At 39.7% G+C, this 14,525-nt stretch overlaps 1 protein-coding gene across 4 annotated transcripts in view; it reads right to left on the bottom strand.

Annotated features, from left to right (window-relative positions):
• KLF12 (KLF transcription factor 12) overlaps positions 1-14,525 on the bottom strand; it is a 478,511-nt gene that overhangs the window by 129,205 nt on the left and 334,781 nt on the right. The gene's annotated exons all lie outside the window — the stretch shown is intronic.

The raw sequence follows: 14,525 nt of genomic DNA, 5'->3' as shown, positions 1-14,525 counted from the left end.
TTTACATGTGCTAGAAAGTGCCTTTCATCTCTATGCTGATCTCATTTTCCAAAAATGCATTTTCTAGATAATATCCTCCTCCCACTGCAAACTTGCCGAAGCAGGAAATAGCCTGATGTTCTGACTCCTGTTGATTGGGACCATCAGATCCTTTTAAACGAGAGGATTACCATCAACATTTAATGTATTAATGTATATTTTTAAAAATAGATTTCATTTCCACCTCCTTCTCTTTATGAACAGCTTTAGCAACCACTGCCTAGGATTTCCATCAGCCCTCTCACCTCAGGCACGGAAGAAGCACACCTTCTAAATTAAAAGTACTGCACTAGCTACATAATTGCATTGCTAAAATATATGACTTCAACCCTCAGCCGGCTCCCTCAGCCTGCTCTTCCAAGCTGCCTACAAAAGATTCCTGAAACCACCTCTAGCTGTAAAGAAAAGCAAAATACATTTAAAATCGTGGTTACAATGACATTTGGGTACATTTACAGTTTCATTTTTTTTTTCTCAAATCATTTTTTTTCTTGTTGTTACTGTGCATCAGACATTAGGTAGAGCCACAGGAAAATGCTGATATTTTCCCATTTTTTAAACCACAAAAGACAATTTCTCATGATTCTACCTAATACTTACCATATGAATAGAAAAACTATACCTAGAGAGTTCTGATATATTTCTAACTAAACTTGGTTAGGAAGGAGCGAATATCTGTTGAACCTAGGGCGTGAGCGTACTTGACATACATCCTGCCTGTAAGTCTCAACACGAAAATGTACTTTGAATAGTGGAAGTGTTTGGTAAATGTTGGCTAAATTAAAGAGAAAATCATGAAACTAATCTAAAGCAGTGGTCCTTTGCTGATGACAAATTTGCCCCCGCCCCAAAAGACATCTGGCAATGTCTAGAGACACACTGATCTGTCATAACTTGAAGGAAGGGGGGGGAATGCTACTGGTACCCAGAAGGCAGAAGCCAAGGATGCTGCTAGACATCCTACAAAACACAGGACAGTCAGTGCCCCATGACAAAGAATGAACCAGTCTAAAACGTCAATAGCACCAGGCTGAGAAACTTTGACCTAGAGATTTAAGAGTTTGGACGTAACGGTGTTACATCTGATGACTTTCAATTGCATAACTATGTTCCAGTTTCAAAGTCACTAGCAACGAAATTAAATCACACATTCGATTATCCATCTTTTCTGGTTCTATCCTCAAATAAAACAATTCACTGTCATGTGACTCAGCACTCGTAACTTCCACCAATACAGCGCTCACTCACTCCAACGCCAGGAATGAATTATGCAGTGACGCTCATTAAGAGTCCTTGAATGTTGTCTTTTTACCACATGGTGGGACAAAGACTTTCTTTTCCATCTGATCTCTAGAGATTTCTTAGGAGAGGGATGTTGGAGAAACTCTTTGTAGAGGAAAGTAACCAGTTCCACAATTATGCAATAACAGAAAGCTACTTAAGTATTCAGTCATTCCAAAGGCACTGAAGGGATCAGACCATTTAAGATTTATTTTGGCTACAGGCAACAGAAACCGGCTCGGGCTAACTTATATTAAACGAATGTACTGGAAAGATACTGAGCAGCTCACAGAATGGAAGGTAAAGATGAACAACCAGCACTCAAGGAGCCCAAGACACAGAGATGATACAGGCATTTCAACCAGGAATTCATAGATAAGTTTCCTCTGCGCCCATCTCACTGTAAAATGATTCATTTAACAATCGTTCACAACCGCTCAAATTCAACCAAGAAAATGAGTAATAGACCTATCTAGGCTTCCAAATCTCATACTGTGTGGTGTTACATACACCTGTAAACATCAACAATTTAACATTTAAAGTTCCTGAAACACCATGCACGAAGACTCCTTTGCCAAGATATCAAATTAAAAAATAGCCAGAGAAAAGAGAATATTTTGGTCCCATTTTGAGCAAGCCAACTAGAGCTCTCATAGGTAAGTAATACAACTCAAGGAAGACACAGGCAGTTAACCAATAAGCAATTTGGCTGTGAAAGTTAGTCTCGCTGTATGAGAGATTCCAAGTAACTGGTGTGAGAGTTGATCATCTAAATTATGTTATGTTTCTATCTTAATGAAAGTTTAAAATATGTTAAATATGATGTTTTTTTTGATGTACTTTTGAGGAACATTATAATTGAGGATTTCTTTCCAATAGTTTCAATAAATATTATGAAATACATCTGCTGCCGTCATGCTGGGAAACTCTTTTTACCCGTACCTTCAGCCAAGTCGAGGAAGTAATTAGAAAAGCTTCTTAAAATGTGCATTGCTGATTAGGTCAGATGATTAGCTTATCTACATACGCGCATAATTCCACTCTATTTTTATCAAATGTGAGGTAGGGACATTTATCCTAGTTAACCTCCATTAGTCTTTGAGTTTTCTCAGCTCATTTAGGGAACACCAATTCTTTGGGGTGCCCATGCAGAGAAAATAGAAAAGTTACCTGGGCACCAGAACCAAAAACATACCTATTTCCCGAAGTAAGAGAGCTGCCGGCAAACTATAAGCATCTGAAAAGAATTTACATTTGAGATTTTATTCCTCTTAAATGAAAAAGGGATCAGACACTGGTGGGTACCCCAGCTCACTGCTGGTGGAAGTGTCATCCCCGAGGTGGAGGTACTGGGGAACACGGTGTGAACTTCACTCCATGTCACACAATCTTGGGAAGATAACTGCAGAACCCCCAACACCTGAAGTTGAACCTATCTACCCTTTCAAACAGCCACCTATAGTCAACGTTACTGTAAAGATCATCCCGATGAATCTTGTCTCCCTGTAGCCATGCTCTCGTGGGGCTCCTTCCCACCGTGACTCTGGCCTTGGCTCGATGGCTTGAAGTCACTTTAGACTGAGCGGACACATTCCAGCCACCAGATGACCACGTTCATAGGAGTGACTAGCGTGAGAACAGCCCGACTAAACCCATTCCAAACTTTTGACTCACAGAACTGTGAGCAAATAAAATAGTTGCTATTTTAATCTACTAAATTTGGGAGTGATTTGTTACACAGCAATACAAAAATCAATGTACTGACACAGGAGGGAGGGGGGGCAGGGCACAGCCTTTGAAAGAATGACACAGCCCGAGGACATGACATAAACTAGAACCAAATGGGTCCAAGATGGCGGACAAGCCGACTTCCACTAGACCTTGAGCCTCACTATACACTCACTGTAACACATCAGCAAGCTAAATGACGCACCCACAAGCGCCATGACAGTTCCAAGGATCCATAAGGATCAAAAAGTGGGCAGTGGCCCAATTCCTGGAAATCTCTGCCCCATCCTGAAATAGCTGGAATACTCCTCCCACTCATTAGCCTATGAAATTACCCTCCCCTATAAAAACTGACAACCCCATACCCTGGTGTCTTTCTCGCCTTCTGAGATGGCCCACACTCTGTCTATGGAATGTGTATCTCTCTAAATAAATCCACTTCTTACCCATCACTTTGTGTCTCTCGCTGAGTTCTTTCTGCGATGAGACATCAAGAACCTGAGCTTCATTAAGTCCTGACACCAGGTGTGTGATCTCAGTTGGAAGACTGTGGGTTTTGGCCGGGTTCGAGTCCCAGCATGTGGGTTCAAGTCCCAGCCTGAGGTGCACGGTTTCAATACCAGCCACTCTCCCAGCTCCTTCCAGTAATTTCCTGGCAACGATGTGGAGAAACCTCTGCTACAATTATAGTCAGCCTATCACACCCCTCTCTATTTCCCTCCCAAGAGGTAATCTGGCCTTCAGTGGCATATATTTAAGCGGGCTATTAATACAATAAAGGAAAATAAATGCCACACTTTATTTTACATTATTTACTTCTTAATGCAAAATGTGCAAAATGTATTTACAGGTATTTTGTCTTTAGAAGCGTCTTCTTTGATCCTTGACCGTGCCTCATACAGGCTTCCATGGGAAAAGGGGCCATGAGCTGGCATTATTGCTCTGGTGAACAAAGCTTTTCTACCCAAGTTCATAGTTCACAGGAGGCTCAGATGGGCAGAACTCCCAGGTACGTGATCACCCAAAGCTACACTTCCTATGTTTGCCTTTCTAGAACTCACATGAAACATGTACACTTTACTTTCCCCCCACGTAACAGTGGACTGACACAGACACGGTGGCATCAACGTCCATTCTCACCTCCGTCACCTCACGCTAGGTGCTCTTCTAACTTCCTTAGAAAGGAACTGGTCCATTCAGCTATTCTTAAAGGAAAGGAAGCTTTCCCGTTAAGTCACCATATTTACTATGTATAATACAATCATCTTTGAACACACACATGGAAATTTACAGACTAACGTTTCCTAACCAGAAGGAATGCATTCAATTGCCTTCACCTCTGCCCATCAGGGCTGGAGGGGAGAGGGGTGCACGTGGATGGAAGCGGGGTGACGCATTCAGGTGGGCAGCTGCAGTGCTACCAGCCTTTCTCTTCCCCTGTCGGCCACTGTCAGGCTGCCTGTGACCTGCAGATGCCCTCATTGCTCGCCCTGCCAAGGCTGAAGCGTGCCCCAGTTACAGAAACCTTGGTTTCCAGGGTTTCTAGGCTTCCCTAGAAACAAGGGCAGTGGGAGGATGAGGAGGGGGGGGGGAAATGGAAAATGAATGTATAGGGGGGAGAATTCCTAGCATCCCAGAGTAGAAGAGTCCTCCTTCAGCACTTTCAACATAGGAATGCTCCAAAAAGGACAGTCATAGAGTTTTTTTAGAATAAAAACATGGCTCTGGCTTCAGAGAACATGGGTGAGACTTCTGGCCCCGCCACTTGTCATTTACAGCCATCTGGCCTTGGGCAATTGATTGCCCACCACTAACCCTCAGTTTTCTTCCCCTGCCCTTACTGCTGTGAGGAGTAAGTGAGATAATATATGCAAAGTGTTTAAGTACCCTGCCTGGCACTTAGCAGTCAGTCATCATTCTGTTTCACCCTGGCAGTAAGTTTAGTACTCCTTCAACCTTCCCTTATATCGATATAATATTATTTACAAAAACTTCATCTTCCCCTGGATTTATTCAAATCAAGCATTTTTCTTTTTAAATGCACCTAAACTGAAAATACTACTAGAGAATATATATTGAATAATACCTAAAACCACTACTTCTTTTAATCCAAACATTCCATACTTAAGATGGTTTGAGTTACGATTTTTCGACTTTACAATGGAGTGAAAGCCGTATGCATTCATTAGAAACTGCACTTTGAACTCTGCTCTTTTCCTGGGCTAGCAACATGCCCTGCCAGACTCTGTCATGATTCTGTGCAGGGCAGTGCACCCCAGCTCCCGGTCGGCCACCCAATCACAACTCTTCACGACCGATACACTTACAACCATCCTGGTTTTCACTTTCAGTACAGTATTCAGCAAACTACATGAGATGTTCAACACTTTATCATAAAGTAGGCTTTGTGTTACATGATTCTGCCCAACTGAAAGCTAACAAGTGCTCTCAGCACGTTTAAGGCAGGCGAGGTTAAGCCATGATGTCCAGAAGGTAAGGTGCCTTAAATGCATTTTTGACTTAAGACATCTTCAGCTTATGGTGGGTTCATCGGGATGTAACCCCATCTTAAGTCAAGGAAGATTTGTATTCAGTCAACAGATATTTATTGGGTACCTATGAGGTACCAAGCACTCTTCTGAGTGTTGGGGAGAAAGGAGAGAATAAGGTAGATAAAAATTCCTGGTTTCGTACTGGGGCCAAGGGGGGGAGAGAGAGATAACAAAAATCAATAAATAAGAAAACCACATCCTCTGTTAGACAGTAAGTGCCATGGAGAAAATAAAACAGGGAAGGGAGGGTAGGGGTCGCTGAGAGGCAGGTGGACAATTTCAGACAGGGTGGCCAGGAAGGTCTCACGGAGAAGATGACACCTGAGCCAGGACCTGGGGGAGCTGAGGGAGGCTTGCAGATGTGGCTTATTTATTTCGGTGGATGGGGGTGGGATATTCCAGGCAGAACAAACAATAGGTGCAAAGGCTCTGAGGTGGGAGCAGGTTTTACGTGCCTGAGGACCTGCAAGGAGGTTATAGCTGGAGCTGAGACAACGGAGAGCAAAGTGCATGAGGTCAGACAGAGGAGGGTGGGCACGAAGGCCTTGATGGCCAGTGGAAGGATTTTGAGTTTTGTTTCTGGGTGGGAAAGGAAGCCACTGGGAAAGATTAAGTAAAAGGATGACAGGATCTAAGTTATGTCATTTGATCAGAATAACCCTGGCTATACAAGCACAGGGGGAGATCCAGATGGAGATACCTGCAGGAGAATCATCAGTGATATTAATATTCCCTAAAAACTGCACTAGCTTTTTTTCTCTCTTTGGTCACCTCATGCTGGCCGCACATAGTCAATTAAAACTTAGGTAGAACTTTATTACCTGCAGGGCTATGAAGCAGGCTTTTCATAACACATTTGTACAACTGATGTTCTCACCTCATTTGGTTTCAGAGTATCAGTTGCTCAAATACATACTTGATTTTTCTAGCATATCAAGATAGATGATGAGAGAAAAACGTGTAAGTAAATAAAGCTTGACTCAAAGGCCGGTGGACTCCAAGATTAGAACCAGCTCTCCTGGGTGCGCTGTTTCTTACTTTCTTTACTTTTGTTACTGCTAATGTGACTATGCCTCTACACAGTAGTAACTGTGATTGTTTAGATAACCCCCAATGGAGATTTAAAAATCCAATCAATTATGCAAATCCTGGGATGTTGATACTCTGTAGATACAATACGCAACTTACCTATTTTTTTCCCAATTCCTCTCTGCACATTTGTCAGTGCTTCTGCCCCCATTATATTAAAAAATAACCTCATAATGTTCTTATAATTCCCTAGTGCAAGGTCCCCTTCTCAGTGATAATGCCATCGGACCTCTCTGCACCTTTCAGGACTGTTGGTTATCTCTCTTCATTTTCACTTGCAGCCTCTTCTTAAATCTCTCTCGTCCCTTGATTTCAGAGGTGGGCACACTGAGGCTTGCCACCTGCTTTTATAAATAAAGTTTTATTCCATCATGCTCATGATTTTGTCTCTGGCCGTTTTAGGGCTCAAATGGCAGAGTTGAGTAGTTGTCACAGAAACCATATGGCTCACCGTAAAATACCACCTGGCCTTTTGGAGAAAGCATTTGCTGACTCTGCTGTAGACTGTTTAATTCTCTTGGGTCTCTCTCCCTCTTACCTTCTTCATCTCCTCTCTCTGCATATACCTAAATGTTAGTTTCCCCTTCAGACTCCACTACCTACCTTCTTATTTCTGCCTCTCTTTATTGGTGACCTTCTCAGCAATTCCAGACAATTCCACAATTTCTACAATTTCAATTACTATCTCAGTGGAGATGAACACCAAATTCATGTTGCCGTCTCTAACCTCTGCCCTAAACCCCAGTTTATTTACATTTATATTTCCAGCATCCTACTTCACCTGACTGTCGGAAAGTCATTTCAAACTCCAGTCCTATTCTTCTTTCAAGTCTCAATGGAAAGACCCATCATTCTCCTGGTCACCCAGGTTCAGAGCTCTCATCATCTCATGTGTGTCCCCTTCATTCAACCAGCTGCTAATTGCTACTGCTTTTACCCCACAATTTTTCTGGAGCCCGTTCCTTTCTTTTCATAATAAACTCAATAAACTCCCTCAAAGTACTGCTACATACATTTGTCTTCTATAGTATTTCTATAGTAATTAAATGAATGCAGGACTTTCCTCAAATCACTCTTCATTTGAAAGCCTTGAATTTTCCCCACCACATCAACAAATAAGGTTCAGCAGTGCCCACTAACCATTCTACAATTTCATTTTTCATTTGGAACGCTTATGTGTCTTATCTGCAAAGCCCCTGAATCCAGCTACATATGGGTATTCCCTTCTACCCACAATTCAGTCAACAAAAAACCTTCCTTCATCAACCTTCTTTTCATTTTCTAAAAAAATGTAAACTTTCCTTTTTAAAAAATACCCATATTTTGTACTTAAATATTTTCATGGCACTCTTGCACTTCCCATTTTGAATTATACTTAAGCATGTACTTATTTTACATCCCTTTTTATTCCATCTACTCCTTGAAAGGAGAGACCATATTGATTACATTCCCTTGTACACAGTCAAAAGTAACATTTACTGATGAAGATGATGGTAATAAATGCAGATCTCTACTTGAAATGATCACAGTGGTTCCCAGCTGGCAAAAGATTCCGCAGTATAATGATAAAAGTGTATATTTCACATTTTATTTTAAAAATTACTTTCTGGCTTATATTCTAATATTAACATTTGTGGGGGGAAAGTCACAATCATTAAATTTCTATTCCTCTATGAAGTCTTAGATAATTCTATATATTTTTTGGTTTGTATAGATCGCAGGGTGACATGGGAATGAAAATGTTCTCAGTTTTTCTTCACTTTTTAAGCTAAATTACATTTAACAGGCTTTTCTTTCCTTTCAGGAAAATATTTTCAATACATCAACATACCTATCATTTCTATAATATGAGTTACTGCTTGGAAACTGCAATAAAGGAATTCAATGCTTTAAAATACAGCTTAAAATTAATGCTTGTTCAGATTATCACAACAGCAACTAGGGTTTCATTTTCTAAAGAACCATGACTAAAACTACTTTTCTTACTTACAAAAAGAAAATGAATAGAGATTTACAATTGTCTTGTGTTCACTGGAAGTATGCCTTAGCGCACAAAGGGCTTTTGTGATTAAAAAGAATTCATAAAATTTTCCATTAATAAGTGGGGTTTTACCCTATACTTACACTAACCTTATGTAACTCTCCAGAGTCAGCCAAGAACCCTGAACTCTAGGAGTCCCCTGAGATATCACTATACCACTATTTCCCACTACCTTTCCATTTCCTCAATTCATTACAACTGCTCAAAACCCAACCTAACCAGCTCCAATTGATTTATTCAAAACTGAATCTACTTTAGTCAGAGATGATTTAGAATACTTAATAATAAAGTGAATTTGTGGTGAGTACATATGGTGCATAATGAGATCATCAAACTCATTTTCATCCGTAAGGCACAAAGAAGATGATTTTAGGCATTAATCCGTGGCATTTTAATTCACTTTTCTTATTTCACTTAGTTGGTCTTTCTGCTCTGTGTTTTCTGGTTCGTCACCTGGGTACAATTGAATCTTGCAAGAAACAGATCGAGATCTGCTATAATGATTTTAATACCACTAAATCATGATCCTCGATTTAAATATAAGGTGCTTAGATATAAGAAAAGAAATACTTCAGAAATGGCAGAAAATCTACCTTGAACTTAATAGTTCTGTTTCTATATCAACTAAGCTCTGTATACTTAGTTGGCATGGAAATGAAAGATTCTTTGCTAGTTTCAAAGTAAAATGGTTAAATGGTTAAAAAAGTTGGCACATAAAAGTACCACCGCATGTTTCGAATCAATGTTACTATTGCTCTAACCCCTCTTCAAATGGTTTGCTTTCTGCGCCTCATTTTACAATATACTTAAACCTGCCAGATTAAAAGTAAGTCATGATATGTAATAGTGACTTAATTCATTCTATTAGACATACAGTAGACCTTTGGAATTCTGAAGATTTGTTCCAAGACTATTAAAAATCCTCAAGTTTGTAAATTACTGACACACGCTGTTGGATCTCTCTACAGCTTTCAAGACCATTGGTTATGCCTCTTGACTTTCACTTCCACCCTCTTCTTAAAATTCTCTCCACCCTTGGCTTTGGGAATGGGCACACTTGTCCACATACCCTGTAATACATTTCCATCCAGAGTTATGTATCTCTTGTGCACACCTTCCCATCATATTTTTAAAATTTTTATTAAAGTTTTCTTTCTCATTTAGCAATTTACCCACATACCCACACACGCGCCTCTCCCCCCAGCAACTCACTAGCGTTGCTGTGTGGGCCACAGGTAGAGAGCACAAAGCATCGCTGAAATGGGTCCTGTAGTTTGGAGGCTCAGGCATGAACTGACTCCCATGTTCACGTGACTTGTTAGAAAAAGTTTTAACTTGTGACTTAGCAAAATATAGGTACGACATAACAGACTTCTAGGGATACTTGTGAAAAGCCAACATCTTAGATGTTCTACCTGTCAACACCAGGGTCTACTGTGTTAAAATCCCGAAATATAATTTTTTTTATGAGGGCAAAAGTCGGTGCTAACTCTTCTCTTTGCAGTGCATTGTTTGGCTTCATCCTAACCTGGGATGAATAACTACTCGAAAATGACCTGTAAACATCTTTGGGCCAAAAAGCAAGTATTGTTACATTTTCTTCCTCTGTTTCAACCTAGGCTGAAGGATGTGTTTGCTCACATCCTCATTTTATGCAAACTCCAAAGAGAAATATTTGCTCTGCAAAACTGGATGAAAGGTGTTTTCCATATCAATTCTATGTTTGATATGCTTTTAGAAGAAAGGACAATTCTATTAGTTCCCCTCAATCCCTAAGAAGCATGCATTCTCTGGGGGGTTTGTTTGTTTGTTTTTAAAGAGATGTTATTTTGATGCTTTGCCTAAAAGCCCCCCTTCGGGATGATAAATTACCTAGTCTCTGAGAATGCCACTGAGATCCCTACCATCTGGAAATGGAATCATAACTTCCTTTGGCTTCGGGTACAACCACTACTTTGGGGCTCATTTGCACAGACCCCTTCCTGAGCGCAGGGGCTCTACCCTCAAACATGGTCAGGGAAGGAGCCCATACAGGCAGGTGGCGCTCTCTCCAGAAATGACTCCAAGAACAAGGTCAAACTCCTAATTCTACCTAGAGACAGGCCAGGTGAAACAATATATGCTAATTAATACATGCTATATTGGGAGAGGGCGTAAAAGGCATACACTTGTCTTTTTAGCTTTCTTAACTTTCAACTGGGTTTACACTAACTTCTTTATGAAAGCCCATCTCAGTTCTGGGAGGAGAAGAAGATAAGGGCTATCGCGGAGGGTGAGGTCTCGGACTTTCCCAAGCCAATGTCTGGTAGATTGTGTCGTGCTTGAGGTCAGTATGCTTAGATGTTAAACAAACACAAATATTTGATATTGTTTTCTTTGAATATAGTAATAAAGAAAAATAGATTTTTCTTTTTGGTAAAAACTACTGACATTTATGTTTGGATGACTTCTAAAATGTATAATGCTCTAACAGTATGCATTCTGAACATGATCTACCCTGATTTCCTTCACCAAAGCTGCCAAAGTCACCTCCTCAGCACTAAGCATTAGCTTGCCCTGAGGCCAAGCAGAGATCTGAGAAGCCTGGATGGCTCATTATAACCCATGCACATTAGTATGCTAAAAATAGAGCTCTTCCTCTGTGTCTACCCCATTCACACTACCAATTAAATAAGATGTCAAGGACCAAAGCAACTATTCGGTATTGTTTTTCCTTTTTTCTCCTTCAACCACTCCAAATCCTGAAAACTGTTTCCTCCCATTGTCTCTCCCATCCAACCATCTTTGACATAAAAATCACAGCAAGATCCTTTTTGACCCACCTCCTAGAGAAATAGAAATAAAAACAAAAATAAACAAATGGGCCCTAATGAAACTTAAAAGCTTTGCACAGCAAAGGAAACCATAAACAAGACCAAAAGACAACCCTCAGAATGGGAGAAGACATTTGCAAACAAAGCAACTGACAAAGTATTAATCTCCAAAATATACAAGCCGCTCATGCAGCTCAATATCAAAAAAAGAAACAACCTAATCCAAAAATGGGCTGAAGACCTAAATAGACATTTCTGCAAAGAAGATATACAGATTGCCAACAAACACATGAAAGGATGCTCAATATTCACTAATCATTAGAGAAATGCAAATCAAAACCACAATGAGGTATCACCTCACACTGGTCAGAATGGCCATTATCAAAAAATCTACAAACAGTAAATGCTGGAGAGGGTGTGGAGAAAAGGGAACCCTCTCTCGCACTGTTGGTGGGAATGTAAATTGATACAGCCACTATGGAGAACAGTATGCAGGTTCCTTAAAAAACTAAAAGTAGAACTACCATACGACCCAGCAATCCCACTACTGGGCATATACCCAGAGAAAACCATAATTCAAAAAGACACATACACCCCAATGTTCACTTCAGCACTATTTACAATAGCCAGGACTTAGAAGCAACCTAAATGCCCATGAACAGATGAATGGATAAAGAAGATGTGGCACATATAGACAATGGAATATTAGCGATAAAAAGAAACAAAACTGAGTTATTTGTAGTGAGGCGGATGGACCTCACTAAAAATAGTCTGTCATACAGACTGAAGTAATTCAGAAAGAGAAAAACAAACACCGTATGCTAACACATATATATGGAATCTAAAAAAAAAAATGGTTCTGATGAATAAAGGAATAAAGGATAAAGATGCAGACATAGAGAATGGACTTGAGGACACGGGGAGGGCGAGGGGGAAGGGTAAGCTGGGACGAAGTGAGAGAGTGGCATGGACATATATACGCTACCAAATGTAAAACTGATAGCTAGTGGGAAGCAGCTGCATAGCACAGGGAGATCAGTTCGGTGCTTTGTGACCACCTAGAGGGGTGTGATAGGGAGGGTGGGAGGGAGACACAAGAGGGAGGGGATATGGGGATATATGTATACATATAGCTGATTCACTTTGTTATACAGCAGAAACTAACACACCATTGTAAAGCAATTACACTCCAATAAAGATGTTAAAAAAAACAGAAAAAATTTTTTAAAAAAGGAAGATAAAATAGGAAGAGCCATGTCACATATGACCCAACAGTTGCTCTCTCATACACTTGCTTATAAAATTGAGTTAAATTATTTACAGCTTTTCTTTGATGCCATTTTTAAGAAGTTCCACACACATATATGATAATCACCTATTTAACCTCCCAAAAGATTAAAAAATCTCAACATTCACAGTATTTCTTTCAGATCATTAAAAAAAGTAAAATATCACAGAAAGAGTTGCCTCTTTGCATTTTTTCCCCTATTTTGTTTCCCTCTTCCATAGTGTCCTAGTGTATATAAATTTTAATGCTTTAACTCTGTATGTATCAATGAACAACCACCAATGCAGTTTTGCTCTATAAAAACCGTATATAATATCATATTCTACAATTTCACATTACATTTGAGATTTATTTATAGTCTTTTCATTTAAAATTCTGCTAAAGTCATTCCATGTATCTCTTCTCCCAAACACAAGAAGGACTCAGTCCAGTGAACATTCCCACCTTCCCCAAGTTCTTTTTCATTATAGCCCAAAATTCTGGTTCATGTTTCAGTGTTAGAGAGTTAATTAAAATACATCTCTTTATGCAGATATTCATCTATATTTTTAAAACCAGTTCTAAGCTCACCTTCCCTTTCAGGTTTTTTTCTTCTTTCAAAAACATATCCTTTACTCTTTCAGCATATTTGTGTGGGTAGTAAACTTAGTCAATATATGTTTGAAAATTTTCTTCATTTTACTGTCAGTTGAATTGACTTTTGCTGAGAACAGAATTCTAGGATCCCTCACTCGGTGCTTTGAAGAGACTATGGCATTGCTTTCCAGCATTTGTTTTTGTTGACACCCTCTGTCATTCTTTAATTCCTTTGTAGAAAAGCTTTTGAGATTTTCTTTATGACTCATGCTTGACAGTTTCCCTGCTATGTATCTAGATGTGGATTTATTTTTACTGACTTGTCTATAGTCTAGGATTCATGCCATCCCTTAATTCTCCAAAATTCTCAGATCTTCCTCTGAATACTGCTTTTTTGAATATCGTATTCTATCTATTCCTATTTTATGGAAGTCGTTTTAGATAAATGTTGGAACACTTCAATTCACGCCCTTAACTTTTCTTTTATATTTTTGTCAATCTTTTTTTACTTTGCCTTGTTTTCTGGGTAAAATTCTCAGTACAATATTTCAATTCATATATTCTTCCACTGAAGAACTTTCTCAACATTGCCAAAACAAGAACCTGGGAACTAGCCTAGATTTATTTTTTCCTTCATCCTTGACATCCATTTGGGCAATGAGTTCTGTCCATCAGATGTCCAATTCATACTGCCTCTGCAACGGCCTTTGGGAATTCTTACCTGGCTTCCCAAAATAGCCTCCTAACTTTTCTCCTTTCCTTTACTGTCACTATATTCCGTCCTTCATCCACAAATTTGAATATTACCGTGTTACTCCCATCTACTTACAAGTCTGTCTCCCTAATAGGTGTTTGGTAAATACAGACTCTTTAGTTTGGCATACCAGGGCTGTGATGACCAGATCCATGGATACCCCTGGAACCCCATTTCCATTTCTGACAAACACCCTTCACTTGAACCATACCAACCTATCTACTTGTATAATCTCCTTACCTACCAGGACGCAGTATGCTCTTTTGTATTTCCAGGACGTTGCATCTTTTTTTTAAATTGCCTTTCCTTCCTCATTTATGTGGATAATATAAGTAACACTTTCCTCTGAGAAACACCCTTCTCC

This window comes from Balaenoptera acutorostrata, chromosome 18 (assembly GCF_949987535.1).
Source record: "Balaenoptera acutorostrata chromosome 18, mBalAcu1.1, whole genome shotgun sequence".
In the NCBI taxonomy this organism is placed as follows: domain Eukaryota; kingdom Metazoa; phylum Chordata; class Mammalia; order Artiodactyla; family Balaenopteridae; genus Balaenoptera; species Balaenoptera acutorostrata.
This window is presented reverse-complemented; position numbering and strand designations above follow the sequence as displayed.